A 22171-nucleotide genomic window follows, 5' to 3' on the forward strand; every position below is an offset into this window, starting at 1 on the left:
CGTCAACTTGGGTTACCTCTGAGACTGGAGGTCTTGAGTTCATGTTACTCGAGAACGACTTAGGCGACAAAGACGCCATTATCAACACCTCACTAAGATTTAACGAAGTCGTGTAAAAGGGCTACGAGAAACTGGATGTTTCTTCGCGATACTGCATAAAAACTAGGCTGGAATGTAGCCACTGTACATACTGATGGCTGAGGTGGTCACGAGAACGTGCGGTCGCAAGTAGACAGGGCTGTGGACGGCGCCGTGGCACTACCGATAGCGAAGACGTACGGCGAATGGCTCTGGCGAATCGTTCTGCATAACTGCAGTCTGAACGGCAGTTGGCACCTCAGGAAGACGACGAACTTTACAGATTAGTTAATTTAAAGACAGTTCCGATCCAGACGTCGTGCAGCATGAGTTCCACAGACCCCAGACCATCGCCATTGGCAGCTTCTGTGCTGTCAAGCGAGAGCTCATTCGAGGGCAGAATGGAGGTCTGTTTTCTTTCTTGACGCCAGTTATGATCGTCTGTTCGTTAGAAGTAGTCCACTTATCGGACTGCAACCAACCTGTTTGTGCGTTAAAGACACTGGACCAGTGGTCGTCAAACTTTTTTGTCGAAGAGCCAACAATGACATTGTGGGGCGGCAACTACGGGCCCATACGTAGCGTACTTATTACTGATTGGTAATCTACATGAGTTAGTATGTAATGGCCTCCCCCAATTGATTACTTATGGAAAGGGTGCGATATGTTGCCTGCTGACACACAAGTGCTAATCGTTAGAAGTCAGCATCATTCGGAGTACTTCGCATCAACTGTTCTCTGTTTCAGAACGCTACCACCCTCAGTGATTCCAAAGTCGTGGCATCGTAGCTGTCTGAGTAAGTGGTGCTGTGTTGTGGGATCAGACAATTAATTGATTAATAACAGTAATTGTACTAATATTTAATGCATTATGCAATATCCGACCCGATCACATATATTTGCTAAATGTTTAGAATATCTTTCTCCCAGATATTACGTTTTATTACAACAGCCTTAATTTAATTTCATATTCCTTGCCATAAATATGTAACGCAATCTGAAGACGATTGTCTCTATACTGAGGTAACTATAGTCATGCGATAGCGAGGTGCACACATACAGGCGAGGGTAGTATCGCGTACACAAGGTGTAAAAGACAGTGCATTGACGGAACTGTCACTCGTACTCAGGTGGTACATGTGATTGTACCCGCACGACGGGACTTTGAACGCAGAACTGTATCCGGAACTGCACGCTTGGGTCACTCCATTTCGGAAATCTTTAGAGAATTCAATATAGCGAGATCCACAGTGACAAGACTGTGCCGAGAATGCCAAATTTCAAGAATTATGGCTCACCACTTTTACCACAGACAACGCAGTGACTAACGACCTTCACTTAACGACTGAGAGCAGCCGCGCTTGCGTACAGTTGTCAGTGCTAACAGACAAGCAACAAACAGTGAAATAACCGCAGAAATAAACGTGTAACGTACGACGAAGGTATCTTTTAGCACAGTGAGGTGAAATAGTCTGTGGCAGCAGACGACCAACGCGAGTGCCTTTGCTAACAGCACGACATCGCTTGCAGCGCCTCTCCTGGGATCGTGATTTCATTGGCTGGACCCTAAACGACTGGAAAACCGTGGCCTGGTCGGATGAGTTCCGAGATGCTATGAGATAACGGTAGGTTCGAGAGTGGCACAGACCACATGAGGTTGTGGACCCAAGCACTCGACAAGGCACTGTGCAAGCTGGTTGTGGCTCCATATTGGCGAGGGCTGTGTTTATATGGAGTGGACTGGGTCATCTGGTCCAAGTGAACCGATCACTGACTGGAAGTTATTATGCTTGGGTAGTTGGAGACCATATTCAGCAATACGTGGACTTCATGTTTCCAGCATGGCTTAACATTTTTCAGGGGACATTCAACGACTTGTTGAATTCATGTCACATTGAGTTGGTGCCCCATGCCGGGAAAAAGAGATCCGACACGATATGATGAGGTATCCCACCACTTCTGCCAAATCTTTGTACAATGCGCATTTATAATTCTATGTTACTTCCGCTCGACACGTGTGCTGTGGCAGTTGCTCAGTAGAAGACACACACAATCAACAGTTGCCAGCCGAGGAAGAAATAAAAATAAAGCCTCCCACTCTCACATCCTCTAACCCTGCAATGAAGAGTTGCTTACCCTTTTATTCCTGAAGTTAACAGCCAATTTAATTTAGCTCATTTCCCATATTCACCACCACCAATTACATTGAAGCACATCTTTCAATATTGCTGCCCCTGTAAGTATTTTTATTTGTTACTGATTGCGAGCAGGAGAACTACACTCTTAAGAAGCTCTTAACGTTAGTTGCTGTTTTTGGGTTGGGCTGTTAGCTGCTAGGTGCATATTAATATAAAATACGGCCGAGTATCGCAGGCCGCGCGAATACTTGATTCGGGCCGCATACGGTTCGCGGGCCGCAGTTTGACGACCAGTGCACTGGACCCACAACTGTGGTTATTGTCTGGGTTTCGACTTCATACGACAGTAGGAGCACTCCCGTGGTACCCCATACAACCTGGCTGGCAATTTTATTGTCCGGATGGCGATTCGACGTGCTGTGCTGTCATTTATAAACAGCTTTCCTGGAGGTGTTTTCCAACAAGATAACGGTGTTGTAACTCAACATGCTGTACGGAATGTCCACATATATCCTTGGCCTGCTCAGTCACCCGATAGAGCACGTGTGGAACATCATCGCACGACAACTCATGCGCCCTCCACAACCAACAACCGTCCCTATATTGGATGACCAACTGCAACAAGCTGGAACACCATCCCACAAACTGACTTCCGGTATCTGTACAAAACAATAGACGTACGTTGCATGCTTCTATTCGACATCCTGACGGTTACATCGGTTATAAATGTACCAGAATTTCACATTTGCAATGGATTACCTCGCGCTTGCATTACTCTGTTATCTTCCAATGTTAAACACTTAAATATGTTACGTAACCAAATATATTCCCGTACTTTCAACTGTTTTTTGAGTTGCGATTTCTTTCCGTCAGTGTACTTTCAGATCTATGTAGTTACAGCTGAAGCCACGGCATGCCTACCCATTTACTTATTTTAAGAGCAAATTGTGTTAGATATAACTTTCTGTAGTTAATTCCATTGGAAAAAACTACGTCACCGAAATTTTTAGCCGTAAATTGAAGTATCCCCTTTTAATACAGATCTCACTGTGTACGATCTATGGCTTATACGTTTTCTTTTTTTTCTCTATGTCTTCTCAAATCAGTGGCCCCCGATAAAAAACTGTAACAGTTACCGAAACATAACTCACGATAAGACGCATTTTTTTATATCTATGTGTATGTGAATGCTGTCCCTCCTCCAGCACAAGTTCTCTCTCTTGATAAACAAATTTGCGACCAGAGCGTAAGAAATAGTCGACCCGTGAATCGGAGCTTACTTGAGGTTCATGAATTATTACCTTTCGTATAGAAATATCCTGCACTTCATCTACACTTCATCATTTCATTAAATCAAAGCTTTTCAGAAAGAAAATCAGGAAATCAAATTTTTTTTGTAAATTACAAAGACGTGTCAATGAGATTTTAACTGTTGTACGTCCAAGAGAATTTCTCACGTACGTTTCACGTTACGAATGTCTGCTTGACTATGCGATATTAATGTTAAATGGTATTGTGTGTTAGGAGCTGAATGGTATTAAGCTATAAACTGGCTATTACGTTACAGCTACAGAGGGATGAAGCCTCTCCGTTGTTTCTAGGTTTCCAATTCAATACGCAATACACAAACCTCTAATTACTAACTCATCACTGAGGAACACAAGATTTATCGACACCATTAAGGAGCTTACCACGAAATGCATCAGGTCCTCTGCACTGTTTCATTTTATATTGCTCATGAGACCTATGCCCTCTCCTCTGTCGAAGGCACATGTAAAACACTCTTCAACGACTTTTTACGCGTTTCATAGCGCTGGTTTACATTCTTGTACTGTCTCGATGGAAGATAATCAACTTGGCGAGCGATTACCCGTTCTTATCACGAAATAACAAGCCTAAGTCTAGGAAGCGTAATTAGTTCATATCACCATCAATTGGGGGAGAGCGGAGTAAGGATGACTGCTTTCTAAAATTACTGACCATCGATTGATGTGTAAGCAGAGAGTGGTTGTAATGTTTAGACTTTAGTATTTAATAATAATTTGACAAGTTTCGGGATGCTTGATTGCAAATGAAATTGTCAGTTTATTTAGGAATGGTGTGCAACCAGTTGCTATTTTAATTTTATACGATCTATTGTATCATTAACTAGTTTTCCAGCTAATGCATGCTCATCATCAGATGGTGGTATTACAGGAACATCGCATTTTAGACCATGTACAGCTAAATTTAGGAATAGTTAACGAAATGTGTACGCAACGAAAACATCTTTATGTTTTAGGTTACTTACATTGCTGGCGTATGGGTACCCATGAGAAATTCACTTCAATGATCTACGTATTGGCAAGGTTAAGCACACACACACACACACACACACACACACACACACACACACACACACACACACTTGTGCGTGCATACAGTACTCAGGCCCACTTGTTTTTACAGTAAACAATTACTGAACGTAAATGCAAAGAGTGTGAGAATGCTACTTCGCACATCGCCATGTTTGTCATGAGATGCATTAAATTTCGGACTAAAATATTAACAAGCGCAAATAATGAACGCAAGCGAACAACATTGCAAGCTGTACTATACCTTGGTAATATACGTCTAATATGGATCAAACAAGTTACAGATGATATTTCTTATTTAAATGAATGGATGAACGAACTGGTACCATATATATATATAGGGTGTAGATGAAAATGGAAAACTTTAGCTGTGCGTATGACATGAGGTTGCCCTACAGGAGGAGACGGTGAACATTGAAACGAAGCGCGTAGGTGGAAAATTGAAGCAGATGTGAGCTGATACCAGAAATGTACGTTTTGAAAGTTTAACAAGTATTATGTATCTAACGTGCTACAGACTATAAACATACACAAGTGCCTGCGCTCTTTCATTTACCTGTCTCTGCCTTAAAGTAAATACAAATCAGCCTTTTCTCCTGAGATGGCGCATAGCTCTTCAATATTTTAAGCACCATCAAAATAATACAATGCCGACTGTTATTTTTCTTCGAGCAGAGAAGTTACAGTGGCTGCTCTGTATGTTTACCTTCTCTTCAGGGATTCTGTATGACTTCCGTCATCAATCTTCAAACATTTTTGAAGATGCAGTAGAAAAACACGCTCAGTTCCGACAAGAACTCATTTACTCATCTGTTACTTGAGGCGTAGTGTGCAGGCGCTAAAGACGTGGTTGGTCTCGTTGTCTCGCGCCCTTCTAAAAATAACTTCCACCGTTATTAAACATCTGGCACTTCATTAAGAGACAGGAACTACGCAACGTCAACCAATCTCCATTAGATCCCTGCCGGTTCATTCCATAAGTCACTGATGAATGGGGGGTTGTGCTACAGTGATTAGGTAGACTGTACAAGCTTTGACTATGGCGATGTGACGCTGTTACAAAATTCAGTGGATCTGAAAGGGGGAAATGGAACTAGCATGTGAGAATTGTGCTAGGAAAGGCCTATGGTCAACTTCGGATTATTGGCAGAATTTCAAGAAAGAATGGTTCACCTGTAAAGGAGACCGCTTTTAGGACGCTGGTGTGACCTATTTGAGAGTACTGCTTCAGTGTTTGGGGTCCATACCAGTTCGAATTGAAAGAAGACATCGAAGCATTTCAGAGGCGGGCTGCTAGATTTGTTAACAGTTAAGTTCGAACAACACGTAAGTGTTACGGAGATGTTTCGGAAACTCCAATGGAAATCCCTGAAGAGAAGGTAACGTTCTTCACGAGAAACACTATTGAAAAAATTCAAGCATCCGGTATTTGAAGCTGACTGCCGAGTGATTCTACTGCCGGCAACATATACCACGCGTAAGTACCACGAAGATAACATGTGAGAAATTACAGCTCATCCGGAGGCATATAGACTGTCGCTTTTCCCTAACTCTGTTTGCGAGAGGAAGAGGATAGGATAGGATAGGATTAGTAACGGTACAGTGTACCCTCCGCCACGCACAGGACTGTGGCTTGTTAAGTATCTATGTAGATGTAGATCAGGGTTGAAATCTTTGTTTAGCCATCCAGATCAGAGGTCTGCTTTTCGTTGTAAGTAGGCTGTTTAGGTTTTTATGATGGTAACACCACGTAGCGCTCTGTATGAAAATCACTGACTGCTGTGTGCAGTCTGTGGCTGGTTGGCATTGTTGAAATATTCGCTATTGTAGTGTTGGGCAGTTGGATGTGAACAGCGCATAGCGTTGCGCAGTTGGAGGTGAGCCGCCAGCAGCAGTGGATGTGGGGAGAGAGATGGCAGAATTTTAAGAGCGGACGATCTGGACGTGTGTCCGCCAGAAAGAGTAAATCTGTAATACTGGATATCATGATCTGATATATGTATTGTGACTTTTGAACACTATTAAGGTAAATAAATTGTTTGTTCTCTATTAAAATCTTTCATTTGCTAACTATCCCTATGAGTAATTAGTGCCTTCAATAGTTAGAATTTTTTATTTAGCTGGCAGTAGTGGCGCTCACTGTATTGCAGTACTTCGAGTAACGAAGATTTTTATGAGGAAAGTGATTCATGAAAGGTACAGGTTATTGTTAGTCAGGGCCATTCTTTTGTAGGGATTTTTTAAATTCAAATGACGTTGCGCTAAAAATATTGTGTGTCAGTTTAGTGTTGATGAGAATAAGTGAAGAAAGTAATGTCTGAGTACATTCAGTTTTGCTCAGCTGTTTGAAAATCAAATAACGTAGAGGTTTATCAGCACAGTAATTCATTAATTTTTCTAAGGGGACGTTTCATCGTAAATTATTTAGTGTAAGGTCGCGTTGAACTTCCTGTCCTGTTCTTCACTTCCAGTCAATATACCTCCTCTAGTAACTTCGCCGCGACATTAAATCCGAACCTTCTATCATGTTTTTATCTAAGTTCTAATTTTCGATTGCGAACCATGAGAATATTGGGCCTGCTCGTGACAAATAACGTAAGTAAAAAGAGGCGAAAGCTTTTAAGCGTAGCGTCAGCTATTTTCCAAACATTCATCACCACCTGGTAATAATGGAAGCATGCTTACCGATCCCACTGGTATATTTCAATCCCAGCCCACGCTGGAACGTTCAAAAAGCAAATTTGTCCAACTACTCTAAAAGCCTTGATAAGTTCTCAGGCTGTATTACTCCCCTGAGTAATAACTATGGAAGACCTGTGGGTGCAGTATTAAGCACACCAAGCAAGTTTATTACCAGAGGTTACAGGAAGGACTACATTCCTGGATGGTCTGAGGTTAGTGAACAACTATACGAGGGCTTCCTCTCAACTGGAGAGCGACAAATAGTAAGCGAACCGCTGCCTAGTCTTCACGGTATACACGCAGCCAGAATTGACGGCAATGTTGAAAAACTTTACTCCGTTCTTGTAAGAAAATGAAACACAGTAGTCCTTATGATGTCACTTACTGTATTGCTGCCAGTTTCGGTGCTTCAGTGCACCATCTTCAGTTCACTGTAGATCGATTCTACTGCCGCCAACACACATTTCGCGTAATGAAGACGAAGATAAAATACGAGAAATTAGGAGCTCACACGGAGGCACAATCGTTTTTAACCTCGCTCTATGTGAGAGTGGAACGGGAAAGGAAATGTCTAGGAGTGATACAACTTTGCCTCCGCTACGCACCAGACGGTGGCTTGGGCAGTGTGTATTTATTTATTTATTTACTTGTTTATTTATTTATTGTTCCGTGGGACTAAATTAAGGAGAAGTATCCATGGTCATGGAACATGAAATTATAACATGATAGTAGAAACAGATAAAATGAAATATAAGTAACCTATTCAGGCGACAATTCGTAAGTTTAAATGAAGAAAATCAACAATGTAACACTGAAATTTGCTTAATTTTTCAGCTCTTCCAGGAGCTCCTCGACAGACTTAAAAGTGTTTGAGGTACTGCTAAGATTTTTGAGTTCTTGTGGTAGCTTACTGAAAATGGATGCAGTAGAATATTGCACTCCTTTCTGCACAAAAGTCAAGAAAGTGCATTCCATATGCAGATTTCATTTCTGCCTAGTATTAACTGAGTGAAAGCTGCTAACTCTTAGGAATAAGCTAATATTGCTAACAACAAACGACATTAAAGAAAATATATACTGTGAGGGCATGTCAAAATTCCCAGACTATTGAATGGGGGTCGACAAGAGGTTCTCTTAACTTACACCACACATAGCTCGAACAGCCCGTTTTGAGCCAAAAATACCCATTTCGAATCAGAAGAACTACCCCAAAAAATAATACCATATGACATAAGCGTATGAAAATATGCGAAGTAGTCTACTTTTCGTGTTGAACTGTCACTTTTTCGGATACTGTTCTAATGGTAAATAAAGCAGCTTTTATTTCCTGAACAAGATCCTGAACATGGGCTTTCCACAACAGCTTACTATCTATCCGAACGCCTAGGAACTTGAACTGTTTCGTCTCGCTTATAATATGTAGATGTCATTAATGTAATCGAACTGGTCTGATAAAGACTTCCTCAAGTTTTCAGTAACTTTCTTATAGTCATTTTGGGTAAATAACAGTCTGCAAACCGTTTCTCGGGTACTTCTGCTCACCTCCTTCGTTGTGGGGGAACTCATTTACCAATTTTTTCATCCAAGTTCTTTCATTCCTACTTCCAAAACGTTCACACGAAAGTGCACGCTCCGTTTCAGTGATCTCTACTGCTGTCCTCTCTCCCCGCATGTTGGTATAGTATTATGGAGTGCAAGATTTATCGAAGAAATTCACTGCTGCTACTCTAGAAGTCTATTTCCACCGCGGGTACACTTTTGCGAATTTCTGCTTCATAAGTCGTGATACTTTCAAAATGAACTTATTGATAATGCGTTTTGCGACCCTTGCTGAATGACTACTCCACAGGACACAGCTGAGTTGACATGTCCCACTGTGATCTTGATCGATCTTACTGCTTAGAGTATGCTTCCGTTTTTTTGAAAGAGTACGTTCCCTGTGTACCTATCTTCCTCACCACCGCCCCTATCTGCGAATCACTCTCAGTTACATGAATCTGCAGGGATCTCATTAAAAAAAAGTACATTTCATTACCTAAAGTGGGTACCAAAAGTGAGCTAACGTTCCTGGAACTGCGCTCGATATCAAAAGAAGAGTGAGCATTCAAACGCAACGTAGCATCCTGATCGACAGTTCTGAATTATTGTCAACTTATTTGGGTGTAACATGCAACCAGAAATTTCCTTTCTTTTAATTTTGGTATTATGTATTTTTGTATGATTAATTAATTTTTAAACCACTGCAGACTCAACATCAGGTGGTGGTTTTACAGGAACACAATCTGAACCATGTGCCGCTACATGCTGTGTATGTGGTGGTGGTGGAAACAATGTAAATTTAAGTATCGCTTACAAACTGTTCATGAAGCGAAAACGTTGTCTCATTTCAGGATACTTGCACTGCACTGCCTCGTGGTATCCATGCCAAATTTGTTCTGATGACATATTGTTTGCAGATTATACACAGTCATACTCGGTATTTAGCTACCTAACATTACGCCGCACTGCCTCATGGTGTTCACGACAAATTTTTTTCTCGCAGCGTACATTTTTCTGTTTTACAGACGTATGCGCACTGTTTAGATAACTAATATTAAGCTGACGTTCCTCGGGGTACCCACGACAAATTTGTTCTGATCATGTACGTTTTGCATGTTATACGCACACACAGACATTACGTAGGTTGATAAATAGCTAAATACTGTGTATGTGTGAGTTTATAACTCGCAAAATGGATCCTATTAGAACGAATTTATCGCGTCTCCCAAGAGACAGTGCAACTGAAGTATCTTAAAGCAAAAGAAACTTTTAGTTTCATGAAGTTTTCGTTAGCATTATTTACGTTATTTCCGCTAGCACTAAGACCACTGTGTCTAGGTTTCTGTAACACCTCCATCTGACGATGAACCTGCAGTGGCTTGAAAATAAACTAGTGATACAGAAAATACGTAATAGCAAAATTTAAAAAAAGAAAGATCCACGGGTACGATATTATACCCAGACGAATCTCCAGTTTAAATTATAGTTGCAGTTCGCCATCCACAATGGTTCGCCATCCACAATGGATTGTCGTGAGCTCTGTATTAGATATAGTTTCCGTAGAAGCGAAAACAAAGATTCGCATGAGTAGAAAGGATAATCGATTGAATATTATCTTCTGGTATTCTAAAAAAGTATGTAGCTGATTTTTAAAATAAAACTGTGTTAGAATCGAAGTAGGTAACCTCTGATGATCCAGTCCACATTCATTCTAAAGTGTTATCTCTAAATTTATTGGTTGAGAGTTGAAGAGAATAAAGCGCACACACGTTATTAAAACAAATACGCAGCTCTTGGGTCGATGTCCAGTACAGTTAACATTACTCTGATTTACAACATATTAGGTACACGAAGTTGCGCGGATAAAAGCACGCTATAAATATTACAGCCGCGTAAATATTTACAGGAAACTATTATTTACCGTCAAAGATATCTGCATCCGGTAACTACGTTAGCTACCGTGTACGAGGTGCACTCATGTCCTAAGGCCTCCGATTTTTTTTTTTCTAATTAACTACTCACCCGAAATCGATGAAACTGGCGTTACTTCTCGACGTAATCGCCCTGCAGACTTACACATTTTTCACAACGCTGACGCCATGATTCCATGGCAGCGGCGAAGGTTTCTTTAGGAGTCTGTTTTGACCACTGGAAAATTGCTGAGGCAATAGCAGCACGGCTGGTGAATGTGCGGCCACGGAGAGTGTCTTTCATTGTTGGAAAAAGCCAAAAGTCACTAGGAGCCAGGTCAGGTGAGTAGGGAGCATGAGGAATCACTTCAAAGTTGTTATCACGTAGAAACTGTTGCGTAACGTTAGCTCGATGTGCAGGTGTGTTGTCTTGGTGAAACAGCACACGCGCAGCCCTTCCCGGACGTTTTTGTTGCAGTGCAGGAAGGAATTTGTTCTTCAAAACATTTTCGTAGGATGCACCAGTTACCGTAGTGCCCTTTGGAACGCAATGGGTAAGGATTACGCCCTCACTGTCCCAGAACATGGACACCATCATTTTTTCAGCACTGGCGGTTACCCGAAATTTTTTTGGTGGCGATGAATCTGTGTGCTTCCATTGAGTTGACTGGCGCTTTGTTTCTGGATTGAGAAATGGCATCCACGTCTCATCCATTGTCACAACCAACGAAAAGAAAGTCCCATTCATGCTGTCGTTGCGCGTCAACATTGCTTGGCAACATGCCACACGGGCAGCCATGTAGTCGTCCGTCAGCATTCGTGGCACCCACCTGGATGACACTTTTCGCATTTTCAGGTCGTCATGCAGGATTGTGTGCACAGAACCCACAGAAATGCCAACTCTGGAGGCGATCTGTTCAACAGTCATTCGGCGATCCCCCAAAACCATTCTCTCCACTTTCTCGATCATTTCGTCAGACCGGCTTGTGCGAGCCCGAGGTTGGCTCAAATGGCTCTGAGCACTATGGGACTTAACTACAGTGGTCATCAGTCCCCTAGAACTTAGAACTACTTAAACCTAACTAACCTAAGGACATCACACACATCCATGCCCGAGGCAGGATTCGAACCTGCGACCGTAGCAGTCGCGCGGTTCCGGACTGCGCGCATAGAACCGCTAGACCACCGCGGCCGGCAGCCCGAGGTTGTTTCGGTTTGTTGTCACACGATGTTCTGCCTTCATTAAACTGTCGCACCCACGAACGCACATCCATAACTCCATCACCACATGTCTCCTTCAACTGTCGATGAATTTCAATTGGTTTCACACTAGGCAAATTCAGAAAACGAATGATTGCACGCTGTTCAAGTAAGGAAAACGTCGCCATTTGAAGTATTTAAAACATTTCTCATTCTCGCCGCTGGTGGTAAAATTCCATCTGCCGTACGGTGCTGCCATCTCTGGGACGTATTGACAATGAACGCGATCTCATTTTAAAATAATTCGCATGTTTCTATCTCTTTCCAGTCCGGAGAAAAAAAAATCCGAGGCCTTAGAACTTGAATGCACCTCGTAAATCAGAACTGAATGTTATAGCCTTAGAGATGTTGTGTTTACTGGCAGTGTAGCGTTTGACTGTGCCAGAGTAATATCACCGAGCAAACTGACGTTAGCGTTGTGTCCGAGAAGTGCCGGTCACTGCTGTAGAGGTAAATAAAGCTTACTGAAGTGTAATTTTACAGATGTTAAAAACAAGAGATAGGGATATTTTCCGTCGAGCTAAATGGTGGCATTGATCGTGTTTGTCGTGCTATAGCACTTCCGTAGACTCCACAGCTTCGTAATACTTCGCCGACTTTAATGGTATACTTAGGCCTTCAAAGACTTCTTCTGTCAGCGTTTTTAGAAGGTGTCGTATTAATAGGCTGTGTGATATGTTCTTATGTAGCTGGCCGAATTATATCACCGAGTGAAGTCACTGAACTTCCGTGTGCTGCCAGGGAGTATGTCAGTGTCTGTAATGTTACAACCGTATTACCGAAATCATCTCATCTCTCTGTAGCCTTTCAGCGTCGAATGCCCGTTTCCTGGACCACAAGAGGCGTAGCTGCTTCTCCGATTACAGCCGATTATAGGTTTTCTGCGACCTTCTGCTACTAGTGGCTTCTCTGATGACAGAATTCCCGCTGATAGACGCAAGGGACACCAAAGGGTGCCTCAAAAGATACGATACAACTTTACTGTGTTACAGTATCCAAACTAATTTAGATATTCACAAGGTTTTTGGCTTATGTGAGAAACTATCTCACAAAGTTTCCATGCCATTCATTCAACATGTGTGCTTTAATCGTGTGGTGGAACGCACAACATCCAATCTGTATTCAAGTTCTATCCTATACGCATCAACTATTGCAATGGCAACGTTTCGGTTCTTTAAATCATTTGTGTTTGACAGGCATTTGGTAGCTCTGTCCTTGACTCATCCCAATAAAAAGAAGTCCATCGGTGTAATGTCAGGCGACCTAGGAGACCAGGGAACTGGACCATCCCTGCTAATCCAGTGACCTGCAAACACCTGATGTAGAACATCTCGCACAGTCTGAGTTCAAAGTGGTGGTTGACCATGTGGTTGGAAAACGAGTGTGTCTTGGTGACCTTCCAGTTTTGGCAACGCAAACAGTGTCAGCATATCAAGATAACTGAACAGCCAACCGCATCCGTGCTGTGTCGGCTTCACTGGTTACACGTCATTCAGTATAATGCTCCACATCAGTGCTTCCTATCTGCATAAAATTCCTGTACCACTGGTGTACCGATGTCTGTGAGTGTGGCTGCTTCCTACAAGATGTTTGGAAGTTCCTTTGTCTCTGCATGTCTGATTTTGTCCATAAACCAATGTACATACTGAGCCTTTCCTTGAATCGTTGTCATTTTACTTCACTCACGTCAATCTGAAATACACGCAAAGAAAACTTTGTGAGTTCGCCTGTCAAATAAGACAAACATGGTGTGAATAGCCCAAAGAGTTTGGGTGTTGTAACACATTGAAGTTGTACTGCACCTTTTGATACACCCTGTATTTTCGCTTCATAATACATAATCGTATCTTTATTTGTGAGGCCACATTGGGCCACAGCGGTTTCGTCAAAATTGCGATATTTAATATGGCGTCGATGTTCTGTGCAGCATTCTAAAATCATACTAATGTTATTACCACCACTTTTCCAAGGAACTTTACAAGTCGCAGAAACAATGAGAACGAAGCTGTATTCTACCAATGTGGTCGGTAAATGGATTGAATAGTGTCTGCTCCAGACTCTCGTTGATTTTATTTGATGTACCTCCAAAGAAAGGAAGCTGTGTTATAAGCTGATCACCTTGTGACGATTAGTGTCTCTGTGGTTTCGTTTGCTAACCAGTGATGATTAACTTAATACCTTGTTCACTGTAGACATCCTTCTGGAACACCTCTTTCGGGTATCTCATCCCGAAATGCGGGTGGTCTTGTTAGGCAAACTTCTCCTCTCAGGCTGGATGATGAACATTTGGAACTTGTTTGCAACAAAGTTTTGTTTTAATGTTATGAACTAAAAATTGAAATGAACTGGCATCCAATTCTTATCTTTCTATGTGTCTGTGTTGTAATCTTCAACAGTGCAAGTGGTGTTGTTACATAATACTACCTGATAAAATGAGTGACCAAATGCCTGAAATTGTATAACTTTACAGCTATACTGGAGCTGATTTCTCCTAAATTAATTAGAAAACCAAAGCTGTACGGTGGAGAAACAGTAATTCTGTACTGTGAAGAGCAGTGAACAGTGCTACAATGCATGATGTCACATTACGTGACTTTCAGTACCAACACACAAAGATAACAGAACAAATATGCTACACAAATTTGCAAATCGAATTTTGAAAGAGTCAATAACCAAAATGTTTCTGAAAAATTTGCCTGTGTTTCTACGTACTCAAACTAAGTAAACAAAATTCCAAATGATACAGCCGCAAATGTAACGTTGCTCTGTAAGAATGAGAATGTCTGCATAAGGAATGAGATCTGAACTGAACTTTACCTAAACTGAACCTGACAATAATTTGGAAATGCACTGCTTAACTGTGAATGATCTTGTGGTCCTGAGTGCAATGTAAAACTGGCCCTAACAATTTTTTTTGGCTTAGCTCGGTACTGCTAGAAAGTAATGAACATACAAAATAAAGCGCAGCAGCAAACTAGCTAGAAAGGAAAGAAGGTCTTTTGCAATGCGATGCAAGGATGCAAGTACATGCAGCTATTCAAAGTACATTAAAGTGACTTTAGTGGCTGTGTTCCTAAGAGAGCAATGCAACGGCACGAAATTAAAAATGCAAATTTTCATAAGGAGCCAGTAGAAGGTATTGCATTCACTGATTGATGTAGAAGAGAGACTAGTATTCAAAAACTATTCTGAAACGTGGATTTCCTCCATACCAATTACTACTCTCTTTACAAAAATTACTCCATATTAAAATATGACTCTGCCACGAAATTAATTATTGATATGGTAAAGGAGTGGTGCATCTATAGTCCTGAGTGTAAGCTATGTGAACAAATAGCTTCTACATCTCGGCAATCGAACTGACTGACCCGAACCAATGAAGAAAAAATTCTACTAAAACTACCCGTTTTTTAAACACGCCGTAAGTTACGCAGAAACATGCAATGCAGCAACATTACCTGAAAATATTCACTTCTCTCATATCAGTCTTTACCAAATCAGACTTCCAAAGTTCAGCATCCTCTCCTAGAAATTTCAAAATCGCTTGGTAAAAAAAAGCACTCCGTCTTCAGGTCACGAGTGGCCTATCGGCACCATCCGACCGCCATGTCATCCTCAGTGGAGGATGCGGATAGGAGGGGCGTGGGGTCAGCACACCGCTCTCCCGCTCGTTATGATGGTATTCTTGACTGAAGCCGCTACTGTTCGGTCGAGTAGCTCCTCAACTGGCATCACGAGGCTGAGTGCACCCCGAAAAATGGCAACAGCGCATGGCGGCCTGGATGGTCACTCATCCAAGTGCCGACCACGGCCGACAGAGCTTAACTTCAGTAATCTTTCGGGAACTGATGTATCCACTGCGGCAAGGCCTTTACCAAATCGCTTGGCAAGGTGACCAACATCCGACTCACCCATTACGCACAGGATGTTGCTGCCAACGACACTACTACTCATAACCAATGATCAGATTGCTTGTACTCAGGACCTCTGTGGCTCCGTATGTAACATACACTGTTTAAATCCTGTATCTAGAGATGGCACGTTGATATTCAATACCTAATTGTACAAAGATGCGCTTTTGATAAAATCATTATTGTGGCTTAACACTGAAACGGTACATTTTCGTAGCACACAAATCATAACTCTAAAAACATCAATTACAGGAAATTTTTAACTACGGATTTGTAATTTTATGTCATTTTATTATTACAAATTGTCGCTAAAACGACGCGTTTTCGAGAGCAATTTGCTGGTGCTTTGAAGCAGCTTATATTCACACCACGTACTCTATGAGAAAGAAAACCGACCAAATGTGATGTTTAACGCTATACAATGAGGCGACCCCTATGTTCTCCTTGTGATGTAAAACGATGTCGCATCTTATCGGCCGCTTTCTTCTCCATGAGGCAAAAATCTGACAAGTCAGATTCTTTATTTCGCTTTCCGCAGTGGTGGTGGTGGCGGTTAGTGTTTAACGTCCTGTCGACAAGGAATTACACGCTGTGACATCACCAGCTATTTATCCACACAAGTTTTCACGTCTCTTGAGAGGACTTTTTAACACACAGTGTCACAACGATGCTAACCGCAAAACGAGAGAGTGAAGCAGAATGTGTCTGCCAGCCGCCACCCCCCCCCCCCCCCCCCCTTTACCACACACACTATACCTGCGCGTCACTCCTAACTTGTGGACGTAAATTTATTTTAGGAAGAAGGGTGAGAAAAAAGGATACCGTGGAGTGTGCGCTTCGTTACTATCATAAATGCCAAGTTATGGCGTTGTTTACTGATATTCTTTAGTTTAATCATGTTTAATGTTAATCTTGCAAAATTTACCTACAACTAATAATTAATAACAACTGCAAATAACCAACTGACTATTTCTATTTAAAACAGGTAGTCCAGTGTTAGGTCAAATGTGCGGCTCCTCTATTCTTGAATTTGGCAACCCTGTCCACAGATCAGCACACACTGCACACGGCAGTCTGGGAAGTTGTACGGCAGTGCCGTTTAGCGCGGCACCGCACTCCGAGTTTGAAAGACAATGCTTAATTTGCAGTTGTTTTGGACATGTTGACGGGAAACGTGTTACAGTAAGAAAAGTCTCTGGTATCAGTTTCATTTTCTTTTGATTATAAACAGCGCTGTGCTATAGCCTTAGCAGCTACGTTATGCGTTACACAGTTACTTCTGTATGCATGGGTTCAATAGACAGATTCAGTGACGCAAACATTTCTCTTTCATATTCATTATTAGGGAAAAAGTTGATTCATGGGACTTTACATATGACGCATGCTAAACCATTTCCTAGAGAACAGACTAGAACTCCTTTGAGAGTAAGAGGGGGACTGAAGATAGAATAGTGACGGCTTCATGCGTGCAGCGTAACTATCTGAGGACTCAAAACATTATATCAAGTGATGTCGCTGTGAGGAGGAGGGCATGGCACCAGTGAGGACGAACAAGCTACTCCCTCCTGCTCCATGTACTGTGGGTGCTGAGGCACTAGTCAGACTTTTCTTACGAGATAAAAATTGAAGAACTGTTAATGCTCTGTTCAGTGGCAGCTAGCAGCTTTAAAAGGAGGCCAGCACTAGAGTGATGAACAAATTATGTCTTTTATGTCCTAAGTTTATTGCGAACATTCGTATGAAATAAATACGTAAAATAATAACTAATACAATGTGTATAAAACAATTGTTCTGCTACCTTTTTCTATATTTCTTCCTTTAACTTATTCCGCATGTAGTAGCGCTGTGTTATCCTATAGTAATTGAACCACTGTACGGCCTCATTTTCCCCTAAACAAAATACAAACGGAGAGATTAACGGTGCAGTGCAGTAAGGCACCTGAGAGAGCGAAGTGCTCCTTAAAGTAACAATATAACTTTTCTCAAAAAGGGTGTACGTAGAGAATGCAATGACTACTTTTTACTTTGTAACTAGCTCTCGGAGACGTGGGTCTATATGTATGACTGTAATATGGTTGGTTGGTTGGTTTGGGGAAGGAGACCAGACAGCGAGGTCATCGGTCTCATCGGATTAGGGAAGAACGGGGAAGGAAGACAGCAGTGCCCTTTGAAAGGAACCATCCCGGCATTTGCCTGGAGCGATTTAGGGAAATCACGGAAAACCTAAATCAGGATGGCCGGACGCGGGATTGAACAGTCGTCCACCCGAATGCGAGTCCAGTGTCTAACCACGGCGCCACCTCGCTCGGTGACTGTAATATGATTAAGAAATTGTTGTATAATCACCATACTCAAAATCCACCTGTAGACAGGGAACTGTGAATTCCGTGAAAGCATAGTGTGCGATTTGTTCTCTAAGTGTTGCAAATTATTTATGAAAGCTATGTGTCTCTCTTAATTAATGAATTTTGTGCCCCTGAACATCTCTCACCGAGTTACATTAAATTCGCCAAGATCAAGCCGCATTATTTTTCTTTTAATATCAACGCCATCGTGCATCTCCCATCGAGCATCGCACGCGTAGCGCACATCTCTCTTGCCGTCTGAACAGTAAAGTGCTTTCCCTTATTGGCGCGTCGTATAACATTACTTCGAGGAATGGGATTTTCCACCATCGAGATGGAGAAGACGGAAACGGAGAATCACATGAGAAGTAAATGCAATAACATTTAATCGAGGAATGAACTAACACGGTTTTGCTTTTACAATGCCATGTTGTGTATACTTAACTTGATCGCCGTATAACTGCACGTTACATATTTAATTTTATTGCTTACAATTTCACGTTGTATGAATGCATTCACCGACCTGAAGATGGTAACCATGCTTACCGAATTGGGTAATCAACAAGGAAAGTTGTTTACAAGTTATATTGGCTAAGAAGTTCACCTTCTCTCATACAATTATTACAGATCGACCCTTACGACTCAACATGACTTAACTAATACATATACACAAAATCTAAATGAACTTTGTATATACTTAGTATAGAATGGGAGGCCAAAATACACTTGACTCATGCATTAGATAGCATATTATAGTATAAGTGGTTCCCGGACGTCGACCTTTGTAAATGTAGTGTAACAGTGTTGTAATTTTAAGGTGAAATAGTAATGAAAGCATTGTATTTTATTTCATGTGTAACTGCAAGTGGAACTAAGATTAGAAGCTAATCGCACGGGCTCCAGACGTACGAACTTCTCAACGTGGAATAAAGGTAGGATTATGCAATAACTTTTACCTTTCATCTCGTCTGTGCCAGTAGTCAGTCATATTAGAAATCTTATTACCTATGATAATGTGCAGCCTTGCTGTCTATTCTATTAAGGAACTAGATTTCATTTTTCATCGGTTCTCGGTTTAGTCAGAGACAGTACACTAGGTATTCCATCATTAAATACTTTTTATACGAACAAGGAAAGTGAACTTGGCCTCAGGCGCGCAGACTGCTCCTGAAGGCTCAGTGCAGGCAGAGATAAGTGTGACGGAACAGGTGACGCAGACCAACTGTGCGGCAGAATCAGAAGCAAACTATGCCGCTCGAACAGAGTGAGAAAGGCTTGCCGCGTTTGACAGCTTGCCCTGCGCGCTTTGTCCTTCTGCTGTGCCTCATTCGACTGCTTGCTTTAAAAGCGGCCGGAAGAACTCTGTTCCACTTCTGCTCTGTCTCTGCTGCGAGCAGTATGCGGCAGGTCTTGGAGATTTCGCCTATGGAGGCGTTCCGTATTACCCTCCTGAACCCACGGATTCCATATTCTGCCAAGAGTCGTTGGATCTCGACCATCGCGAGCAGAAATGTCGGGATACAATAAATCGCAATCGCGATAGGCTGCAACCGGAACTTTATGGTGGTATGCATTTCTCCTCCTTACACGAGGCATCACAACAGCGTTTCACCAGGCAACCCCAGTCAACTGCTGTTTGTGTATGAGAAATCGGCTGGAAACATCCCTCATGTCAGCACGTTGTAGGCGTCGCCACCGGCGCCAACCTTGTGTGAATGTTCTGAAAAGATAGTCATTAGCTTGTCACAGCATCTTCTTCCAGTCGGTTAAATTTCGCGTCTGTAGCACGTCATTCGTGGTGTACCAATTTTAATGGCCAGTAGTGTATTTCGCCATTTACCGAACAACTGCGAGCTGCCACTCATAACTCGTATCCTGGGTGCGCTCTCGGACTCCCACATTCTATCCCCGCGCGCCTCTGCCAGCTGGAGACTGTAGCAGCTGGGCGCGTGGCGTCTGCGCCCGTTCCCGGTAGGGGCGCTAGCAGCGTGGCGCCGGCCCACGGCTGCGGTGCCCTTGTGCGTGTTGCGTGCGGCGTGCGAGTGTGTGGGAGCTGCAGGCAGTGCCTCGTCGACATGGCAGGCGATCGCGGGAGTGCTTCGTGCGCGCTGCGAACGTAACCTCATCCATGACGTCTGCCGTAGCCGCAGCCGCCGCCGCTGTCGCCGTCCGAGGGAACGCAAGTAAGTACTTGGCGCCAACCCACACACCGGTTCTCCCACGTGCTCTCCCCGCCAATGCGGCCTTTGCGCATGCGCCGACTTGCCTGAGAGCTACCGGGTAAACATAAAAATTCCAAGAGTAGCTGAGCGGTACCCGGAATACTTGCACACTACTAAGCTAACAGGTGTAATGGCACATCCCTCCTTGGTCTCTCCCTGCATAGTGCACTATGCAGAGTAAACAATGCAATTAGCAGGCGAACTGCTGTTGATACGCGTCTCCCTCTCCTTCCTCCCACCCTCCATACACCAGGTAGTTACAATTAAAGTGCATCTACTCTCGGAGGTGGAGGGTGGGCTGTAATTATCGTATGACAACGAAGCTTGGTAGATATAGTAACGCTGCAGCGGAACCAGTTTACGCTGGAAAACAAATAGCCGGCCGCGGTGGTCGTGCGATTCTAGGCGCTGCAGTCCGGAACCGCGGGACTGCTACGGTCGCAGGTTCGAATCCTGCCTCCGGCATGGATGTGTGTGATGTCCTTAGGTTAGTTAGGTTTAAGTAGTTCTAAGTTATAGGGGATTGATGACCTAAGATGTCAAGTCCCATAGTACTCAGAGCCATTTGAACCATTTTTGAAGCAAAACAATTAAGCTGCAGTTGTGGTCACCAGGTGCAAATATGGCGCTGTACATTGTTTGTATGCCGTTGCGAGATCCACGCTGTCATTTGACAAGTCATAACGTGGGTGAGCAGTATTGCCATCGAGGAGACTGTGCGCTGTTAGCGAACTGTCTTATGTGAACGCCAGCAGTCGCAGTGCTGTATTGAGAGACTGTCGACCGAAAGGTCTGAGGAGAGGCCTGATGTCATTAAATGCTTTAAGGAAGATATAATGAAATTCGAAAATACGGGTGAGCTTGGTGCCGCACCTGTAAGAGGAAGGCGTTCTATTGCGGTGGAAGTTATCGACGAGATTGCTGTTGCTGTAACTGACCATTCAGCACGTGCCCCAGGTAGTCCTAGTACTCGTACCGTCTCATCATAATTGTCCATCTTTGGTCAACAGTATGGGAAATTTAGCGGTTTATTTTACACTGGTACGCGTACAAGATCCAGACATTCCAGCTTCTGAACGTCACGAAGCGCAGCAATATTCTGAATATCTGGCAAGGATCGAAGTTGACGACATGTGGCCGGACAATATTCGGTGGAATAACGTGGCACATTTAACAGTACAGGATACAGTAAATACACAGAACTCATTAAAGCCGCGTGTTGTGCTCGAAGAGGCGCACCACATGTGTCTGATGTGGATTCACATGCACTTTATTCACTGTCCGTACCTCTCTGAAGATAATACGACCAGAGGGCCTGTCAGGTGTACCGAGACGTGTGTACCTTATCGAGACCTCCTTATACAGCATATGATTCCCCCTTGTGACCGGTAACTATGTGGAAACCATTGTTTTCATGCAAGATTCGGGCAGTGAAAGATCTGTTTAACGCAACCTTCCTCAAATATTATCTCTAGAGCTTTTCCAAATGTTTTTGCGTGCAACATCACCTCAGCTGAATCCATGTGACCTTCAACTCTGGGGATATATACTGAAGAGCCAAAGAAACTGCTACACCTTTCTAATATCGTACAGGCTCCCCGCGAACACGCAGAAGTGCCACAACATTACGTGTAATGGAGTCGACTATCCCTGAAGTAATGCTGAAAGCAACTGACACCGTGAATCCTGCAGGGCTGTCCATAACTCCGTTAGAGTACGAGGGGGTGGAGAT

General features: G+C 42.9%; 1 protein-coding gene across 1 annotated transcript in view; it reads left to right on the forward strand.

The window, feature by feature from the left end:
• The first annotated feature begins 20205 nt into the window (after positions 1-20205).
• The window catches only part of LOC126266826 (uncharacterized), a 380815-nt gene continuing 378849 nt past the window's right edge, over positions 20206-22171 (forward strand). The window contains exon 1 of the mRNA XM_049971380.1: positions 20206-20400. The gene's annotated coding sequence lies outside the window, so the exon portion shown is untranslated. The remainder of the gene's footprint in view (positions 20401-22171) is intronic.

The sequence above is a fragment of the Schistocerca gregaria genome, chromosome 4, assembly GCF_023897955.1.
Source record: "Schistocerca gregaria isolate iqSchGreg1 chromosome 4, iqSchGreg1.2, whole genome shotgun sequence".
Classification (NCBI taxonomy): Eukaryota; Metazoa; Arthropoda; class Insecta; order Orthoptera; family Acrididae; genus Schistocerca; species Schistocerca gregaria.